Below are 19,103 nucleotides of genomic sequence, written 5' to 3' on the forward strand. Positions count from 1 at the left end.
ATGTTAGTCAGGATGGTCTCGATCTCCTGACCTCATGATCTGCCCACCTTGGCCTCCCAAAGTGCTGGGATTACAGGTGTGAGCCACCGCGCCTGGCCACTATTATGAATTTTAATACTAGAGAAGTCCTGTGTTAACTACTTACTAAGTGTGTTGACAGCATTCTTTGTGATTTACCACTTCAGAATCCTTAACACAGCACTCAGCTATCAATGCCCAACGAATAAGATTTTGCATCACAGTGAAAATCTGCTCACCACTCCTTTTGTAGATGTTCTAAATTGGGTACCAGAAGTCAATTGTCTCATTATTAAGATGGTTTCTAAAGTGATTCATTTTTTTGACACTTGACTGTTAGTTGAGGTCTAGCTGTATGGTGAAAAATGTTGATGAAAAGTGTTGTCTACAGAGAGGATAGTCAAATTATATTAACTGTGAGTTATACTAGGAGCAATACTTCATTCATTTGGACTTTATTTGGTCATCTGCTTTTTATATTTAATTTCATTTCTTTTGCCGGGATGAAGTAAAAACAACAACCATGAAGTTCAGTCTCATTTATTTGGCTGGACATGGCATCTAGAGATAAAATGAGAATAAATTATTTTCCATTAATCTTATTAATGGCTTATTCAAATGATTCCCTTATGTTTTACAATTTAATTTCTTAAGCAGTATTCTGCAAAAATCTAGTTCCAAATTTATTTTAGAATTATAAGGCATTTCTCAGAGACATTTTCTGTTTGTTACCTGTTTCATGTTTGTGGTTCAATTTCTATTTTTGCTTTCATCTGTGTTCTATTTTGATCTAGTCATTAGAGATAACTTGAACATGGAGAGTAAGTAGCCTAGCAAAAATGTGAAGAATCTTGACACTGAAGTCAAATAGAAAAACTGAATTTGAGCTTTGTGACTTAATACAGTTACATAGTATGTCTCCAACTTATAAATCAGTTATTTTCTAAAAGTTTCCTAGTGAATTCGTTGTTTGAACATTGTAGTTAGATTTTTAAAACTAATTTCTAAAGTCTAATTACCATATAATATAGTTTGAGAGTTTATATGTTATGAGAAAAAGGCAATTGCTATGGTCTGAATGTTTGTGTCCTCACCAAATTCATATGTTAAAATCCTAACCCTCAAGGGGATGGTATTAAAAGGTGGTTACTTTGGGAGATAATTAGGTCATGGGGTCAGAGCCCTCAGGAATGAGATTAGTGCTCTTATAAAACCTGCTCAAGAGAGACCCCTCACCCCTTTGACCATGTGAGGACACAAGGAGAAGGCACTATATATGATCCAGAAAGTGGACCCTCACCAGACACCAAATCTGCCAGTGCCTTGACCTTGACCTTCCCAGCCTCCAGAACTGTGTAAAAAAAATTTCTGTTCTTTATAAGCCACCCAGTCTGTCATATTTTGTTATAGCTGAATGAACTAAAACAGCAGTAGTATGGTAACATAATAATTGAATAACATAGTATTTTATTTATTTTGAATATGTATGATGATAAAATATTCACTTGAAGAGGAAAAGAAATAGCTGAGATAGTTTATAAAACTTCTGAAATGTAATTCAGGATATTTCTAGAAATGTTTGAGCATAAAACTTTTTAAAAATTATATTTAATTACATTTGAAAACATGAATGTGTTTTTATTAGCATTATTCTTAATATTTTCTGCTCAAATCAGGGCCATTTCTGAAATATGTAGGAAAAAAACAGGAAAAGGAATAGAAATTTCAGTCAGGCAATTGGAGAAGGGTTGGAAGTGAGAAAGAAAGGTGAAAGATGATTAAAAATATCTGTCAATTTGCCTCAGGTGAAATCAACAAAGTTTTAAGTGATGAAAGTCAGAGGGAAAAGCAGAGCATCTTCAATATACAACACCCTTAGCTGAGAAGAGAGGAGGTGTTGAGAGAAAGATACTGGATTACAGTTCACAGTACAGCCATGGTTGATATCATTGGCCTAGGATGAGCTGCTATGTCTCAAAAGAGTGATGAGGATAATTTAGAAGCCAACAGAAATGACTACATATTAACTGTTCACATCTAATGAATGTGTCTAGCAGTTAAGCTTCGTAACCCATTAAATGTCTGCATTTCTAAAGACACACAATGAATAGATCAGTTAGTATTTTTGTGCATCTATGGAAGAATTGGGGAGTAGATCACTTAAGGCCCCTAGTGGGGCCTTAAAAGAGTTAGTTTGCCGACACCTAGGAAAATTCAGTTTGTCACCAAACACATTTCCAGGTTAGGTTGATTTACTGCAATGTTGATATCTTCTTAAAATTTTTTTACTCCACCACAGTTTCCTGGGTGATGACTAGTACTGTTCAAAAGCTTTCATCTTTTTCTCCAGAACAAAAATCTGGTGTTTGTTGATGAGTTTATTATCTATGGTCCAGTATAAACTTACTGAGGTGCCCTTTGGTTGTCCCTATGTTTCTTGGGAACACCAGGCAGTTGTCCAGCATGAGTGGCTGCATCTTTCATGTGTGATTTACAGGAGAATTTCTTCTAAAATATCACAGACTTACATCACATCTGCATATTGCAATCATTCTCTGTCAACTTTTACTGCCTCTAATAAGCTATTTATGAATAATCTAATAATTCAGGTAAATATATGATTAAATTTCTATTCATTGCATTCATTTTATTTCATATACTCTATGTTTCATGCAAAAATACATAGAGAGAGATATGATTTATGTGCATAAGTATCTTAAGATAGTGAATATAATCTAAATTAATTTTGTTAAAAAGAATCTATACCTATCTTGGTAGTCATGGTTCATCTTCTAATAATCACCTCCTTATTAAAGCAAAAAGTAAATAATGTGATTTTGTTCAAGTCTAATTATTTTGAGCCTGTTTTCTGGCTGTGAAGGCTCAACAGTGAAATGGTCTCGACATGCAGAGCACAGCTTCCATATTATATTTTATTTAAAGAATTTTTGAACAGTCAAGAACAGCAAGGTCTTGAGATAGATTATTTCTTTCACATTTTCTGAGCAGAAGCTTCCTTTAAAAAAAAAAAAAGAACAGCTCTAACAAAATAAACTCAGAGAAGCAATGCCTTCTTATCTCAGTTACAAGTTGTTAACTTAAAGATATAATTGTATTTCCGTATGTTGTAAATAAATGTTCTAAAATGGTGTGATAAAGAAGAAATTTTCCTTGGTATAGTTGGAAGACAGGAATTATTTTTATTAATAAAATATAACTGGATAAAAGTAGAGGCTGTATACGCAAAGTAAAATATGGATTGACCAAGCAGGAAATGATTTACTAGTGCTAAACAGATACTGGAGCTTTCAAAATTTCTAGGGATAGGCAGGAGTGTCTGTGGGTTGACTTTGTGTGCCTGATGCTTATATCAGGGCAAATGATGGAATTGTCTTTGAATAACATTAGGATAAGAGTTATAGGGGAAGGGTGAAGCCAGTTGGGAGTAAAAGCCAGTCCCAGATGCTGCAGCTTCTGCAGCAGCTAGATAGGGCCACCAACTTAGCAAGGATTAGCCTACTTTCCCCAGATTTTTCCAGCTGGTGTTAATCCATTCTGTGAGCTGCAGAACAGAGCTTCTGCTTAAAGACTCTTGAGCTTTTCTTCTTTCTTATTTAGCAAGTGAGTAGAAAGAATGAACACATCTTTAAAAAAATACCTGATAGAATTTGGTTTAATAGCTCTTTAATGATAGTGATCATTTATTTAGTGAATGAGATGGTGTTCTTCCTGTTCTTATTATTCCATGATTTACTTAATAACACAAAGAACCATATTGTTGTCACTAGGAATAATTTTAAAGTCCCTTAATGGTGATGGAATGTCTTAGACATTAGCATAATGCCCTGAGCTTGCAAACCTTTTCTGTGGAAATATGGATGCCAATGAGCAAAGAATGAAAGCCTTTGGAATATGTAGGCAACTACATCATGTGATTTGGAGTATGCTAGAACATTTCCTTAATTTTCCTAAATCGTTTTGCCAGCTGATGCTGAGTCAAAAATTCTACTAGTGAAGAAAAATATCCTTAGTTTAAAACTTTATTTTATATTAAAATTCTGTCTTCTTGATTTTGGGGAAGCAAATTATTTCTATTAATTGTATATAATTATTATTGGTAGAACTAATAATGATAAAAATAGAATCATGTTTCAAGTGCTTTGTCATATGTCAGTCACTGGGCCCAGTTTTCCATACACCTAAGTCTTTATGAAGACAACAATGAAGAATGCCCAGGTGGAGGAGAGGTTCTTCTTATCCCCATTGCATAGTTAGGGGTATTACAGAGCATTCTTAATCCCCACAGTTTAGGCCACACCATTAGTGATTAAAGGCAGAATGTTCATCCCCAGAGCCCCTTTCTTTTGATCATTGTGTGCCTTGTTTATTACCTAGTTTAATCATTTAACATTGGTAAAGATAATGTCCTGTGAGAATATGAGAATATAAGAATATAATTAGAATGTAAGAATGTTCCTGCACTGGCTCATGCAGTCTCTTTCACCATTGTTTTTGTCAATTAAAATCCTTTATAATCATCCTTCCAGATCAGTTCAAATGTTACAGGCATCAGGAAGTTTGCCTCAGTCCCTCCCATCCATTCTCCTCTCATTGTTGGAGTTATTTCTTTCTTTGTGCATTAAGAGGATGTGATCTGTGCCCAAATTATAGCACAGCACATTCAGTCTTACTTGATCCTGTCTATCCCATTGCTGAGCTTGTGTATTTGCTTAGGAGCATAAATTGTGTTTGCCATCTTTGAATCCCCAGCCCCTAGCTCTCCTACCTATTGTAGGTACACAACTATTGAACATGTTTTAATTTGTTCCACAATATTGGGTAGAGGGAGTGCAATATTTCTTGATCTTCTCTGAGCTACACCCACCTACAAGTGGAAAGTTAAATCAGTTGGAAGTGCAGGGGAGAAAGGGACACACACACACACACACACACACACACACACACACGAAGCTGGCAACAAACACACTAATGTCTGATGACTCTACATTTTTGCTAAAGAGCACACCAGAAGAAAAACTTGTTAGTTTGGTTCCCTGGGGACAAGTGGCATACCAAAGAGACTAAATGACCAGATCTGGAGTGCTTTTAGGCAGAGGAGGGGGCCACTCTAAATCTCAGTTCTCTAATTTGTTCCAAGAATTAGAATAGAAAATACCTGGCATTTAAAAAGATATTTTAGCTGTAATAGTCACAGTGTATTCTTACTGCACAGATGACTATAGGCAAGATTCTTAGCTTTACTGAGCTTGTTTCCTCATGTCTAATCTCCTCCTGGAGTTTCTCATACTTAATTTTGAAATGTACTGTTTATAACTGACACAAAGTATGTGCCTGATGAATGATTCTGGCTTCCCCTTTCTCTGGTCCCAATTGAATATCCCTCAATGACTATTTTAAGCAGAGAAAAAAAAAAACAGTTATCTTAGGAAGAAGTTGCCCTTTTTAAAATAGCCACATTTTACCTTGTGCTGGATTTACAGCCAACCTTTGACAGCTTGCTTTGCTCTGATTTTTTTTTCTGATTATCAATTTGTTTATTTTTTAATGACAGCTTAACTAACTGTATCTTAGACAAAAGAAAAATATTGTTTAACATTGTTTCAACGGCCAAGGAGTATATATACCAATGTAACTTGGCTATATTACAGCATGAAATATGGGCTCTTTAGCCATAACATACTTCCACTCATGAAGTCACACTCTGTAACCTTCTTTCAGAAGAAAATCCAATTTGATTTTTAGTAATATGCTTCCAAGGACTAAACAGTAAATTTCACAGAAAATTTATTACATGAAAACACGATCCAATAGGGTCACTTTCTTTAACAAGTAATGGCAAAAATTTTAAAAAAAGACAGAAAGATTGTAAGAGTTCATTAGTTTCAAGCAAGATTGTTTATACATTGTTAAAATCTTTGTAAACTGCTTTTTGGTGGGTGATAATGACCCCTTCATTTGTGGAATTTGGAGATAAAATGGTTGGTGTTTGGTATGTCATAAAGGTTATGAACAGAATGAACATAGATTTGCTCATCAAATATCAAAGTATTTGAAAGTTTATGTAACTTTATGGATTCCTAAGATGTTTGTAATAGAAACAAATGAGGATTGAGGCACATACCTGACCTTTTGAAGTTAACAAAAGGATAAACTCAGTTCTCCCACAAAACGTTGCAGAATGTACTTGTCAAAGTAAAAAATGTACAGGGTAGCCCATTTGTCTGAAAACAATCTCTTTTTAAAAATAGAAATGAAATAATTTTTAAAAAGTGAAAACAGTATTTTCTCTTGCATGTATAATTTGCAATTCTTAAGGGAGGGGGACCCCTATGTGAATTATAGCAGACCTTCAATGGAGGCTTGTTGAATAAATGAATGAATGGAAGGAAGAATTGAGGGAAACTTCAGCAATAGGAAAGCAAGGTGATCCTGTGGATTATCATGTAATATTCCAATTCATAAATCTCAAGCAGTGGCAGCAGTTCCAATTAAACCACTTACAGGTATTATTTTATTGCAAACCAGAATGATTGCTGATAAATCAAGAAGGTAAATCTTACAAAATGTTTACAAAAATTACATGAGGTATGTAATTTGGATGGGGAATTGATGCATGTTGACATTTGCTTTTGCTCTTTATTTTTATTCATTTATCTAATTCGTTAATTTTATTTACTTTATTTACCATTGTTTTTACACATATTTTCTTTGTCTGCCTCTTGGCTGTTATCTATTGTCTTCAGGCAAAGCCCACGTGGCATGGCTGAGGATGTTGCCCCCACTAAGTTGCTGGTTGCGGCAGCTACTAGAAGAGCTAGTAGACTCGTCATCTGGTCAGACTATTTGCTATGTTCAAATGGACACTGCCTGTCTCTCACTGTCTTTTTCTCTAAAGAAAACATTAAATTTACTGAAAACTTGAGATTTAGAAAGGTTGGAAAGGCTACATAACACAGGACCTTAGATTTGGTGGTTGCATATGGTACATGCAAAAGGCTGCTTAATTATGAAATAATGCCAGAGTGCTACTTGAACCATTTTTTCCTGGAAGGAAACTTCAAATAAATGTCAAAAAGTTATCAATTATTTAATGCAAATTCCATGAGTTCACCTGGGTGTGTGTGGTGTCCTTTAAGGAATAATATTCAAAAAAGAAGCTCATCTTACAAGCAGTGGGCTTTGAAGGTCTCCTTTTACTTTCGTTTTAGTTTACTAAGACACTGTGTCTTTTAGGTTCATTCCTAAGTTTCCTTTGCTGCATTTTTCTTTGTAGCATTATCATCAATCCACCCAGACTGAGGCAGGAGGTCTATGTTTACAAAGTACTAATGCCTTCATTTGGGCTCCCAATCTTTCTTTCTGATCTTCATACCTGCTGTTACAGACAAAGTCCAGCTCTTTAAACAATAGAGTTTCAGACAAACATCTGTCTCCCCTCAGAAGCATTTCTTCACAGTCCAGATAGCCAGGAAGCCATTAAATTCCAAATCCAAGGTTGCTTCCCAGGACAAAGCGTGAAGCCAGAATCTCAAATCTATAGTCTGTTCACATTTTCAAATGAACATGGTTGCCTTTTAAGGAGAGGCTAGTGTCTCTGAAAAACTTCACTTAAGAATTAATTGCATATATGAATCAAAAACAGACTAGTCAACAAGTAAATGTTGAATTTTTCATAGGCTTTTGGCAATTGTTATTATAATAGACATTAAAAGACAAATGCATCTATCAGTCCATTTAAATCAGTGTTATTATCCATATTGACTTACAAATATTAAACACATCTTCCTGTAAAACATAATAACATACCCTGTTTTAGAACTTTTTGAAGGTCCGTGTGCAGCTGAAGAAATGTTCGTTAATGCTTCTGGTACTTATCCAGATTTGAGCCAATAAAAGTTAGCTTATTTATAAACAATGGTCCCCAAAACTTGCCTTTCCAGAATTACAAATTCTACAATGAATCATCTGTATTGTCTGATATATTTTCTAAATTTAGGATGCAATTCATTATCTAAATCCTTGCATATTTCAAGACTTCTGCCCTTAGTTTTTTAGTGTGTAAATGTAAAATAAAAAGTCCCTAAATGCAAAGCACAATGTAACATGATAGAAACCTCTTTGTGTTAGAAAATTACATGTCAGAACTGGGTAATCTATAATACCAATTAACCAGCAATGATAATTATAAGTTCTTAAGAGCTAGCAGATTTGTTGCTCTTTCTTAGAGATGATTTTTTTCATGTACTTTTTTTGTAAAGTCCCTTACCTTATTTTGTAAAGTCCGCTTTGTGAAAGACACAAGACTATTTATAACAATAGATGTTTTAGGAATTGGCAAACTTTTAAATCCTAGATGGAATGGCAGAATAGCCCCTCAAGGAGGGAATGGACTTTATTTATTCTTGGTGAGTTCCGAATGCACAAAAATAAAGGGCTTGCCAGTTGCCAGTGGGAAGTGAACATAATTATGACTTCACAGCTGCTTTTCCTAAAGTAAAAGGAGAGAAAAAAGGAAGAGTCATACTTTTTTTGTACTGTATCTAAAAAGAATATGCACAAAGGGAATATATTTATGCCAGATATAAGAAGCCATAATCAAAGTAATACAGTACTACCAAACTTATGCCAAGAAATTCAGAAATCTTGACTTGGTGGACTGTAAATCAGAGATATGCATCTATAGCACTCTAGTAATTAGAGCAATGTGTGGAAAATTGAGGTCCTAAAATATATTCCCAATAGCTTGTTTCCCCTGATGAAAGTGGAGTGATCTTTCAGCAAAATCGTCATCATCTACTATACTGGTTTGACATTTGCAAAGCTCTGTTCAGATAATTCAAAACTTGGTGGATCTGACTCTATAGTGTGTGGTCTTAAGAAATGGCTTTTGGAAAGTTTTGTTTGGGAACTTGAAAATTACACTGCATACATGCTATGAGATACTCAAGGTAACCAGTTACATCTGCCAGGGCTGATATATTGTTTAATGTAGAACAGTTGTTGACAAATTTTTATGTAAATAGAGAAGTTGTAAATATTTTAGACTTTGCGGGCCATATAGTCTCTATCCCAGCTATTCCACTGTGCCATTGTAGCATGAAAGCAGCCTAGACAATATTTAAATGAGCAAGCAAGACTGTATTCGAATAAAATCTTACTTACAAAAACAGACAGCAGTTGTATTTGGTTCTAGACCATCGTTTGCAGACTCTTGATCTAGAAATTTCTAGTCATAAAGCTGGACTTGCAAAAGCCAAATATTTATCGGAATCTTTATCAAAACGGAGGTCTTTTTTTAATGCCAATAGAGCTTTTAAGGATAATTTAAACATATGGATATTTTCCTCAAGATGTTTTGTCAATTAGTAGTGGAGAGGAGGACACCAGCAAAGAGCAGTCCTTTATCAAAAACACTGCAAAAATACTTTGGTTACTTGCTTCCTTACAAAATCATTATATCAAGCAACTGCATGCAGGAACTTAGATTGAACACAAAGCTCCAAATATTTTTATCTCTATTGATCCCTAGCAGATGTAACAGAAAGAAAAGATGAACAGTCAACCTGATTTCAATATAGATATTTTGTGGCAGCAAGAAAGGAGATGCCAGTTGAATCACAATTAATTGTGAATCTGCTTGAGGCAGCCTCATGAAAAAAAATAATCTTTTAGTCTGCCTCCTACATTCAGAGGCTACCTCAGTCTTCTGAAGAAATGTTAAATTATCTGAGGGATAACTCCAGGTGAGTCAAGGGTGATACCTTTCCCTGGGTCTTCCAGTAATCTGCCATTGACCTCTATATGCCACCTAACTTCTATTTGATCTATTTCCCAATTTATAAAATAAAGGAGAATAAAGAGATGTCTGTAAAGTGGTTTAAAAGCCCAAGTGAAAGGCCATCTGAAACATAGGATGGCTGAATTTCAAAGAGTCAGGAGGACACTTTGGCTATTGAGAATACATTTTAAATCACATAAGTGGACACAGTAATATTCTTGTGAATGCCACATTACTCAGCAGTATTCCAGAGGGTCAAATAGATAAGGAGGACATGAAAGATTAATATTCAAGTTAAGCCTTTTAATTAAAATAGATATGAGAAAAATATATAGAAGGAATGAGTTTTGAATTGAAAGTTGTTATTTTGTGATGTCAACATAGGTACACAGACAAAAATTCACCTAGACATTTTTCAAAGGCTCTTTTGTATATAATCAAGGTACTCCAGTTTTTTATTTTTGTAATATGTTTTAGCTACTTTTAGTCTTACTGTAGTTTTATATAGTTCTCTTTCTATTGTTATAAGACCCAAACTTGAACATTTTTAGCAATCCAGATCATGCTATAAAGTTAATGTCATAGAAACAGCATAAGGTGGTAGACTTGTGCTGGGCTCAGTGTTAGAATCTTTGCTTTCTCTGGCTTTATTTTTTCCACTAGTAGGGGCAATAATAAGAAGCTTGCAGTTCTTTTAGGAGATTAAACGAGTATTGAATGACAAAGTAAGTGCTTAACGCTTATAGATGTTGAGTAGTCAAGACTCAAATTTGAGTTTGAAGGATGCTGATTCTGAGATACTCAGGCTTGGCTTGGTTGATTTCTCTAATAGGAGAGAGAAAAGGTATAACTAATTGCAGTTTTCCCAAGGAAGGGAGCATTGACGTGACAATTTTCACTGTGTGTTAATGTTCTTATTGCAAAGTATTTAACATTTTTGTCCCCATCCCCAAATGCCAGTAGCCCCCTGCTGTGGTCAAAGAATATTCTTTCATTTTTTTAAATATAGTCAGCCCTCTGTATCCCTTGGTTCCACATGACAGGTTCAAACAACTATGGCTTGAAAATATTCAAAAATTTTGCATCTATGTGAACATGTATAGACTTCTTGTTTCTTATTATTCCATAAACAATACAGTGTAACAGATATTTACATGGAAATTACATTGTATTAGGTATTAAAAGTAATCTAGAGATGATTTAAAGGAAAGGGGAGAACCTACACACAGGTTATATGCAAATATACACACAGGTGTGTAGGTTATATGCAAATACTACACCTTTTTTATGTTGGGGACTTGAGCAACCATGGATTTTGGTATCCAAGGGAGGTCCTGGAACCATGCCTTGATTGATACCAAGGGATAACTGTTACCTCTTTAGGAGGGGTCAATACAAAAACTGGATGACCATCTAAAACACTTGTGAATTCAGTGGGCAAAATATTATTTTGGCATTGGAAAACACCAAAACATGCTGGCATACCTGAACTCTCCTCAATGACCTGGGATCTGCTTAGAGACTAGGGCAGAGATTAAGATGGGAAATTTTACAAATTAAAGTCAATACTCAAAAATAACTAATGATCAAAAGGATCCACTTGCCCCACTGCAACTCACAGCCCCACCTGGTTCAGCAACATAGAGCCATGGCAAAATGGTCACATGTCCCTATATCTCACCAATGACAGAGACTCAAAGGAAGCCTGGCAGCTTGGGGCTGGTGACAGGCTATCAGAGTTGGAGGGCCCATCGTTTGCTGGTTGACTTTAGATGAGCTTCTTTACAAACGAGGTGTACATAGGAAGTTGTGGGCCAGAATCAAAAGGAAGTTCTGTTGCTCTATGCAGAGAGGTGTGTTGTTTATCAAAGGAGAAGAAGAGAAGGAGGGACAATCGGATTTAGAAGATTATTTAATTGTATACAACAACTGTAGAAGTATTGAAGTTTTTGTCCCATTTAATAGATGGTAAAAATAAGATGGTTTTACCATCATTCTCAGCAAACTATCGCAGGGACAAAAAACCAAACACCACATGTTCTCACTTATAGGTGAGAATTAAACAATGAGAACACTTGGACACAGGAAGGGGAACATCACACACCGGGGCCTGTCATGAGGTGGGGGGAGGGGGGAGGGATAGCATTAGGAGATATACCTAATGTAAATGACGAGTTAATGGGTGCAGCACACCAACATGGCACATGTATACATATGTAACAAACCTGCACGTTGTGCACATGTACCCTAGAACTTAAAGTATAATAAAAAGAAATAGGATGGTTTTAGTGCTCATACTGCTTCAGGGTGGGTACAGCGGAAGCTTTGATTAAGAATTTATGAATAAATTTTTCTTTCACCTGATTATTTTGATTCTACTATGAATAAGCTGAGAATTGCTTTGGAGAATCTGTGCAGGCTGCCTTGAAACAGAAATACAAGACTGATTGGTCTAGGGAAAAATATGCCAGCTGCCTATACTAACAGCACCCATTCATTGGGATTTTAGTGTGCACAACGTTATTGTGTAACTGAGTCTTTATTATAAGAATCATAAGATGTTTGTTTAACTTAGTTTTCTCTTTTCCTTGCCTTTTTCTGCCTCCATGCATGCTTGCTTGCACATAGTCATTTTGGTAGAAGGTAGTCACTAGTAACTTCATATCCTTACACCCCTGGCCTGCAAGATTGATAAACTGTATTTTTTTTGGAGAAGAAAAATGAATCTTAGGTCACACAAACCTTGATGGCATCCAGAAGTTTGATCAGGCCGAGAGACATAAACAGCTTTGGTCTTTGGGGTATCCCATTTCCTGTATACCTACCTGACTCATAGAAGCCCCCAATTATGTGTAAAGGAAGGTTGGACTTTAGAGACTGTCTTTCCTGCCCTCTCACTTTGGCCAAATTGAATAAACATTTATGCTGATGTGTCAGTGTTTGGCTTACTGTGCATCAGGTATGTGAACCTAAATTTTGATGTTAGATAACAATTATCCAAAGCATTTTGTGTACTTTGTCCTTCTACTCTGCACAATAAATCCATAAGGTTTGTATTTTCATTATAATCTCCGTCTTCAGATGAAGACGCAGAACTTGTAAAGTCAAATATCTTATTGAAATCACAGAGTCAATAAGAGAAAGAAGCTGGAATCAGACCAGGGCTCCTTACTCGGGGCTCATACCTAGCCTGGTGGGAGTGCTAAGGAAGGAGGGCAGAAAGGCAAGTCCCATGCAAGCAGAGGAGAGTGATTCCAGGATGGATCAATTGGTACCCATAGGACTTCTTGAGATGCTGAGTGCAGAGGCCTTGAGAAGCCCACAGTTTCTAGATTATGTACATACCCAGACCCAGTGGATATCTATTTAGTTTTAATTAAAACCCTCCCTTCTCCAGAAAGGGAATGTGAGTCTGTATCACCCACAATAGGACAAATCAACAGATGAGATTATCTGCATGGCCCTTTAAGGAACCTTCCCTACCTCCCTACTCTGTTACACTCTACCTACAAGATGAGACTTTCAAAGGAACATCATTTCCCCTTGTCTCAGACAGATAAAAGAAATTTGACCCCTAGTCACCAGGAAACAAGAAGTCTCCTCCACAGTCTTTTGACCTTTTGTTGCTCCAAGAAGGACCACATGTCGCTGCTTTGCCACTTGAGGCCATTAAACCCATTTCGCTCCTTTATATAACTGCTAAACATAGACGCTGAAATGAAGAAATACAGCCTAAATAAAGACACCAATAACAGCTTGCAGGAAGTAGTAAAAACAGTTTTGCAGAAGGTTAGGAGCCAAGGCTTTTTCCACTGTCAGCTTTAAAGGTGTTCTCTTTGACCAGCCACAAGGCTACTTCACCACAGGTATGAAATTAGAAATTTTGAAGACTATTGCACACAATTTTCACAGTGGATCAGCCAGAGGTTGTTAAGCAAAGAGAATGCTGAAGCCATAATATACTGAGATGACAGAGGGGGCTCATGAGTATTCCTGCTTCCATGCTCTGTGGGCCAGCCACAGCAGCAGCCACTGTTTATGGCATCCCTGACTTGGATATGTGGTTTGTGCCTGTTGAGGGAGTGCTAAGAGGAGAAATCTACAGAAAAGCCGTGAACTAGGTGGTTGAGCCAAGTGGGCCAAATAGACAAGAACTTCAGATGCAGGAAATTCCCTTCCAAAGGCAAGTGATAATGGGCTCTGACTTCTTGTCAAATTACCCATCAATCAGGGCTTTAACACCAAGCTAGTACAGCATGGTGGTCAAGCCCAGGACTTCTGTAGATAAGTAGAGCTCAATCTAATCTGACTCTGTATGGACTAATGGTGTGGCCATTGGAAAATCACTTTAGCTCACTAAGGCATAGTTTCCTATTCTGTAAATTGGAATTAACATTAGTACTTACTATCTAGGGTTGCTATGAAGACTAAATACTTAACACAATGTCTAGGCCATAGTAAATGCTTCATTCATGGGAGTCATCATTATTGAGAAGCTTTCTATGTGCACATCACTGTTCAGAGAACTGGGTACATATTAAAGTAAAAAGCATGTGGTTTAGTCCTAGGATGCATATAATCTAGCTGGATTGACAAGAAAAGTACATGCACAGAAAAGTTAAATAATATAAAGTAGCATACAACAAAATGTTAATTGTGCAGCATGGATGATAAGTGCTTTATTCATTTATTCATTCATTAGTAAAACACACACCGAAGACTTCCTGTTTTGAAGCAATGTGATAAGCACAGAGAAGGGTAGGAGAGCTTAATCTCATAGGAATTATTGCATGAAAAGTACTATTGTTATCTTATCTTGAAATTTGCTTATGGAAAAACTGAGACTTAGACACAAAAAAGGAGCATACCGAAGTTCTCACTAGTAGTAAGTTAACAAGGTTGGGATTGCAACCCAGACCTGCCTGACCCCAAAGCTCATGATTTTGTAGAGCAGTTGTTAAGAGAATAGAATCTACAGCCAGAGAATCTGGGCTCAATCCTGACACTGCCAATCATTAGTTTTGTGATCTTGGTTAAGTTACTTAAATTCTCTGGACCAGAGTGTCCTCATCTGTAAAGTGAAGGTAGAATATTAGTATCTACTTCATGTGGGTTTTGTGATGATTAAATGAGTTAATCTATTTAAAAACATATCAGTGCCTGGAACACTATCAGCACTGTAAATATAAACTCTTATTATTGTAATAGTGAACACTATAATTATTACTATCTTAACTGAGCTATGGCATGTGAAATGTTTAGAACATTGGTACATAATAAGCATGCAGTAATTAGCTGTAATAATAATTATAATTATAAAGAGAAGGGTAGTCAAGGCAGGCTACTTTATATCAGGGACTTGAGCAGCCACTGATTTTGGTATCTGCAGGACATCTTGATTCATAGTCAAATCAAAATAAATAATAATAACAATAGTTATTATTATGACGACCTAATGAGTTACACTGCCCCTGATTGGTTTACTTGCCTTCAGTCAAAATTGTCCTTTTCTGCTCCTAAACTTCCAAACTATTTCACTCCTGTCAATGGTATCATAATACCCCCATAACACAACATTATTTAAAGAATTACTGTTTTCATTGTCTTCAATAGATAACGAAAGAAATCCTAGGATTAGAACGGGCCTTCCTTTAATTCTAAATCGTGGTGCTATTATGAGAATTAATCTATGATTACATGTAAACCACTATAGGACACAGTATATGCTCAATAAAGTTAGTTATTGTTGGTATAATCAGTTCATATACTTTATTTCAATATGTCACAGAGAACAAGTCCTATCACTTTTCCTTGAGAACACATCTCATATAATTCTATCTTTCTACAAACCCTAGCTGAAATCCTTGGGTGCCAGGCTTTCTATTAGGTGTAATTCATCCTGTGTACCACTGCTGTTACCTTCAACACTGCTTAGACTAAGAAAACCATCAAGATTTTCTATTTTCCAACACCAACATGTCAGACACTTCTCTCCAATGGCTAACTCAATCTTCTCGGACTTCTTTTACTGCTCATAGGGTCACCATTCTGGTCGAAATTGTCCCCTCATTATCTACAATGCCTTTTGTCTTATGTTGACTTTGGACTACACTCACATGCTTTCCCATTCCTTACCTGGGAGCCTTTGATTTCACGCTCTGCTGACTCAAATCTGCCTCTTCTTCAAAGCTAACATCATGTATCACCTTTTGCCTAAAGCCTGTCCTAATTAACTCCCTTCAGCCCTTCCCTTCTCTGAAACCCTATAACCCTTGAATCTTCTATGCCTAATGCAGATATGATACAGGGATATGTTATAAAGAGGTTTAATACATGGCCTCCTGAGTAATATTACCTGAATTCTAACATAGCTCTGCCTCATCTTAGGACTGGGACTTGGGCCTCAGTTTCTTCATCTGTCAAGTGGACATAACAAGAGCACCTATCTCATAGTATTATTTGTGATACTTAAATGACATAAACCATGAAAAGCACTTAGCATAGTAGTTGATGTGTGATAATCATTCAACATGTTAGCTATTATGATGTGGTTGTTATGATGAGCACTCACCACCTGTTTGTTGAATGAATGAATTAAACGATTGATTTCCACACAGCTCTATAGTCTCCATGTTTAGAGGAATAAAATAGATTGTACAAGATATCTGAAAATCCCAAAGGGATGCATAGTTACATTTACCTTTAGAATGTTGCCAGTCTTTGATGTCACAGAACACACAGTCTGATGGTTTAAATGCTCTCCTCCTCAAATTCTGTTTTTTTTTCTCTCCCACCCATCCTTATTGCCAACCACGCCTTAGTTGATAAGTGGAGAAAGGAAGAGGGTTATGAAGATTTCAGGTCACTGCAGATGAAACATACAAAGACAAACCCAGGGCTTCCCATATTATATTGAATATAGAGAATGCCTTAGGGGACCTCTAAGAAGCTTGAAGTCATTTTCCCTTTAGAAATCATAAAGAGGTCAGTGATTTATAATTCAGAAGAACAATGGACAGGAAAAGTTCTCTACCTGCCCGTGCAAGCAACGACTGTCTTGCGAGGCTTTCTAATGTAGTCAGAGCTTCAAGGTAGTTAACAGCCCTTTTTCCCTAACTGCCTGCTACGCTTTATCCTAGAGGCACTTCTGCTCTTCTCTGATTCCTTTTGGCTTAAAAAATTATTTTTTCTGCCATTCTCATTTCTCCTCTGCAATCCTGTCTTTCTCTCTTTTTCTCTTTAGTGGTCTGGCTTTGGTGCTGACCCCACCGTGCCCTCTCAAGGGCACTTAGCAGAGCTGTTGTCTCAGGCTCAGGTGTGCTCCCCATCCTCTGACCGGTAATAGAACAAAGGACAAAAGGCCATCTCTCCAAGTCACAACATCTCTTTATTGAAGCTTTGTTCTGCTGCTTTGAGCCTTTTCTCTCTGATTCACTGGACTTGCATTTGAGCAACTTTCCCATTTCTCTCTTTTCTATTACCTCCCAATTCTAGAATGACTAGGTTAGACTCACTGTTTTCTTGTTTCTCACTTCCAATAAATTCTTCGACACACTATTAACATTTGAAGGTTACATCAGAAGATGGAAAAATCAAGTGAATGCCAATATTCTTTCCTGGGTCCCCTGCTCTCTGGCTTGACAACTGAAATCCTGGGTCCTGCATTTTCCCTCCTAAACCACTTCCAAGGTTGGCCTTCAGAGCTCTTAGGACTAGACTGGCTGGTGGAGGGACTGGTGCTCTCAAAAGGCCTTTCTTCTGAACAAATCCTCCCTTGCTCGAATGGGATCTAGAAGCAGATTTGGAGGCTTGTGGAAATGGGGCCCATCAACATTCAAGCATGTATCCTATTACCATTTCAGGCATTCTTTGTGGCTCCATCATTCTGTTTCTAAGTCTCATTACTTCGTTTGTCCTTTAGCAAATATATCCCTGGTCTACCACATACCTCCTCCTCTCCATTTTTAGTGCCGCTGCCTTAATTCAAGTGCTATTTGTTGAAGAAGCGTTCCACCAATACTTGTGTTAGTTTCCTTGGGCTGTCATATAAAAAGTACCATAAGCTGAAATTTATTCTCTCACAGTTCTGAAGGCTAGAACTCAGAAAAGCTGTTGACAGGGTCTTGCTTCCTCTAAAGGCTCTGCGGGAGAATCTGTTCTGTGCCCTTCTCTTAGCAGTGGTGTTGGTGACAGTCCTTCATGTTCTCTGGTCTGTAGCTGTGTAACCCCATTCTCTACCTTCATTGTTATGTGGCATTCTTCTCCCTGTTTCTCCGTCTTTTCCTTTTTTTATAAGGAAAACAGTCATATTGAATTAGGGCCACCTTAATGAACCCATCTTAACTAGATTTCATCTGCAAAGATCCTATTTCCAAATGAAGTCATATTCACAGGTACCAAAAATAGGGCTTCAACATATCTCCTGGGAGGACACTATTCAACCCATCACAAAACCCTCATAGATCTCCCTGCCACCCATATTTTCCTTCTCTAATCCACCCTCTTTATACCATCCACTCAGCTTTCTAAAATACTTATCAGATTATTTACACTTGAATTTAAAAATTATCTGCCAACTTGCCATTTCTTTTAGACGAAATCTTTAGAATTGCATTTCAGGTCCTTTTCATTTTAGGTACTTCCCATGTTCCTTTCCCGCACATCCTGTCATCCACTCTCATGGATCTGGCAGGGTATGACTTGCTCATTATGTTAGAATGTTCAAGGCCTTGTGTATATTTTCGCTTTTTTTCACCTAAGCTCCATTCTCTTTTAAAATGAATAACCCATCCTAGATTTTTTTATAACCCTTTGTTTATTCCATTTTCGTATTCATTCTGAATTTCTCAATGCCTGGTACCTATTATCTGCAAATAAATGATATTGAATAAATGATTTCAGAAAGGAATAAACAATTTGATAATTAATGTTACAAATAGTTTTTTCTTCATCATGATCTTCATAAGTTCTAAAAACTTCATAGTTATTTGTCAATGTAAATACTTTTCTCAAATATTTATAGCATAATAGCTAAGAGGCAGGTTTTGGAAACTGCCTGGTTCACTGAGAAGTTACGAGATTTTTGGCCGGGCGCGGTGGCTCACGCCTGTAATCCCAGCACTTTGGGAGGCCGAGGCGGGCGGATCACGAGGTCAGGAGATCGAGACCATCCTGGCTAACACGGTGAAACCCCGTCTCTACTAAAAATACAAAAAATTAGCCGGGCGTGGTAGCGGGCGCCTGTAGTCCCAGCTACTCGGGAGGCTGAGGCAGGAGAATGGCGTGA

At 36.9% G+C, this 19,103-nt stretch overlaps 2 long non-coding RNA genes across 2 annotated transcripts in view; one reads left to right on the forward strand and one right to left on the reverse strand.

The window, feature by feature from the left end:
• Positions 1-19,103, forward strand: part of LOC134810455 (uncharacterized) — a 53,916-nt gene that overhangs the window by 7,757 nt on the left and 27,056 nt on the right. The window lies entirely within an intron of this gene.
• LOC104007296 (uncharacterized) lies at positions 458-17,143 on the reverse strand. The gene is made up of 4 exons (XR_008536430.1): positions 16,851-17,143; positions 16,518-16,633; positions 8,306-8,527; positions 458-579 (listed from the first exon to the last, which is right to left on the reverse strand). It is a non-coding gene; the product is annotated as an uncharacterized LOC104007296 (long non-coding RNA).

Source organism: Pan troglodytes, chromosome 6 (genome assembly GCF_028858775.2).
Source record: "Pan troglodytes isolate AG18354 chromosome 6, NHGRI_mPanTro3-v2.0_pri, whole genome shotgun sequence".
NCBI classification, from domain to species: domain Eukaryota; kingdom Metazoa; phylum Chordata; class Mammalia; order Primates; family Hominidae; genus Pan; species Pan troglodytes.